Source organism: Eurypyga helias, unplaced genomic scaffold (genome assembly GCF_000690775.1).
Source record: "Eurypyga helias isolate BGI_N326 unplaced genomic scaffold, ASM69077v1 scaffold23108, whole genome shotgun sequence".
NCBI classification, from domain to species: Eukaryota; Metazoa; Chordata; class Aves; order Eurypygiformes; family Eurypygidae; genus Eurypyga; species Eurypyga helias.
The window spans coordinates 9,794-12,844 of record NW_010265317.1 but is presented as its reverse complement, the minus strand read 5'-3'; positions in this window follow the sequence as shown (position 1 = coordinate 12,844).

Below are 3,051 nucleotides of genomic sequence, written 5' to 3'. Positions count from 1 at the left end.
TTTTTTTTTTTTTTCCTGTTGACTTGTTAAGCGTGCCATTAAGGATGACCAGATACAATGTCTGGATCCACCTCATCAGATGGCAGTCTGTCCTTCCAGTGGGTCTACTCTGCATTTTATCTCAATACACAGCAGTGTTAAACACTAGCTAAATACCTCACTCTAAAGTAATGAATATCAGATAAATTTACATTTATTATCCTTAATTTTGTATTTATTTCATTTTTTAAAATGCATATGTTAACTGGAGTCTGCATTTGTGTCCTGATGGCACATGAGCTCATCTTCAACTCAAAAGTGGGGACAGAATTATATTCTCACTTCTGGGAGCATAAATACACTATTCAATGGTGTTTTTTATTATCAGTGATCATTCCTACAAATTACTGACTATCAATCAACTGTAAAGGTGGGGGCGGGGGTGGGGGAAAGAAGCAGAGTAAATCTTTTAGAACTGTGTTCCAATTTTCAGGTAAATTCAACAAAAATAGCAAAACCAGTCTCAAAATATTTCCTCTCAGACTGACAGTTTATTATAGCTACGTTAGCTGGGGGAGGAACAGAGATTCGGGTCAGGTAACCATTGGTAGTATATGCAACTGTCTCACTTTTAGGCTGCCTTTTCTAATCCATCTGAGCTTTATGCTGCCTGATGGGACCCATGGGGCAGCAGATAGCCAGTTAGCTGCTTTAGTGAATGCTTCTCCAGAAAAAAATGCACAGACACTATAAAAATCTCTTCTTATTTCATCTCACTTACTTTGACAATATTGCTGGCAATTTTAACCAAAAATTCACAACAAAGAACTTCGTTTTCACGTAACCAAAATCTCTGCCCCTCAAGAATACTATGGATACAGGAGTATATAAGAAATACCAAAGAATAAAGAAATATTCAGGGAGTAGGTTTTCTTGGAAAAAATTCACACAGATGACATGAATGGCAATTTGAGAAATGGCAGTCACCTGTAGAAAATCAGCAGGAGGTCTCACCTGTTCCTGTATTCAGAAGGCAAACCACATGAGAGTGCTCTTAGCCAGCATAGGTTTGGTTTTTTTTTGTTTGGGCTGTTTATCAGATTTGCCTGGTGCCTCACATGTCAAATTTGCATCTGGATTTCTTCACAGCTAACAGTATTTAAAGTGCCATCTGAAATCTGAGTATCAGTCTGAGTTGTGTTTGTTCCCTGTACCTACCCCCTTATTGGAAAAACCTGTATAGTTTAAGAGAAAGGGATGGGGCCTCCTTCTATTTCAGTTGTATTGGAGGAATGCCAAATAACCAAAATGCAGTTGTTTCAGAATATGAGAGATGATTATATGCAGGTTTTAACTATCCAATGAACTTAAGAGGAAAGTGTAATTAATACAAAAGACTTTTTAAAATTCTTTAGATTTCTTAGTCTGTTAGATTTTTTTCAAGTTCTTGAAGGTTTCTTAGAATAAATGAAAATTTTATACTAAATTAATTATGATTCTAGAGGTTTCATGTTTTTCATGTCTCTGTAGCAGCTTCCTGTAAGGGCTGTCAATTGTATGGATCATTCTGGAATTAAAACAAAGAGAGCAACTTTGCACAAAATGAAATAAATCTTACTTGTGCTTTTTTTAATTTTTTCTTTGTATTGCAGCTCTGCAGCACACACAATATTTTTAGCAGCTAGACTAAGGCAGAGGATTAAATCTGTGCACAGCCTACAAAACATTTTGAAATTCTCGCTGGTCTGAGTTGTAGTAGTATTCCCCTTCCTAGCACTCCTCTGAGGTTATATTTTGGGTTCCATTTGGTTGGATATTTTTATGGGGGAAGAGGGAGGAGGAGGGAGAAACAACTAGAGAGAACAAGAAAAATACAGGGATTTACTATAAATAATTATTAAAATACAAGCAGATTAGCAAGACATTTCAAAGTAATTTTTAATGTGGCTAAGGGCAGGAAGCAACATGCAAGGTCATGATGTGGTCTTTAAAAAAACTTTTTTGAAGTAATAAGACACTATTTAATTCCCTTGATGTTTCTGCTGATGAACAGAGCAGTGGTATGACATTCAGACTTCCCAGAGTTCAGTATTTTCTCTGTCAGTGAAGAAGTGGATAGCCGTGGGCAGCTCGCTTGGCCTTTTTTCAATATTTACCAGTCCAGCAAGCTGATAAGTTTGCTAAGACATTTGATTGAAAAATTATAATTCATAAATAAAATTCTCTTCAGCCTGGAGAAGAGGAGGCTCCGAAGAGACCTCATGGCAGCTCTCCAGTATCTGAAGGGGGCCTACAAGGTTACTGGGAGAGGACTTTTTACAAGAGCCTGTAGTGATAGGACAAGGGGTAATGGGTATAAATTGAAATCAGGGAGGTTTAGATTAGATGTCAGGAAGAAATTCTTCACAGAGAGGGTGGTGAGACACTGGAACAGGTTGCCCAGAGATGTTGTGGATGCCCCATCCCTGGATGTCTTCAAGGCCAGGCTGGATGTGGCTTTGAGCAACCTGGTCTAGTGCAAGGTGTCCCTGCCCATGGCAGGGGGGTTGGAACTAGATGATCTTTAAGGTCCCTTCCAACCCTAACCATTCTATGATTCTATGATTCTATAAAATGCTTTAACATCCTTTAGGTTCAGTGCAGATCAAAATTGGAGGGTGCCTATATACTCATAAACAGGGTGACAAAAGTGCATTTTAAAAGTCCAGACTTGACCAAAAATAAAAGACAGGTAGGTTTGTTAGTTAATAGGTATTTAATTGATTTTCTTCTTCTTCAGAATTCGGATCATGTGAACCCATTCCACAGTTCCTTGTGACATCAAACAAATCAACTTGTATTGTAAAAGTGGTATCCCTTTTTAAATGCAAACTGCTCATCAAAGGCAAAAAGCTGTTTGCTATCCAAGTTGTTCAATTATGCACTTTCAGCTCTCTTATTTCCCACAACTACTTTAGAAGGCTGCAGTTGGGGGAAGAGTCATGATAGAGAAATTTGCAATCATTTTTTTCCCAAAAATTTTTTCCCAAGCATTTTTTTCCCACTCCAGCCAATATACAGTAAAATGAGCAG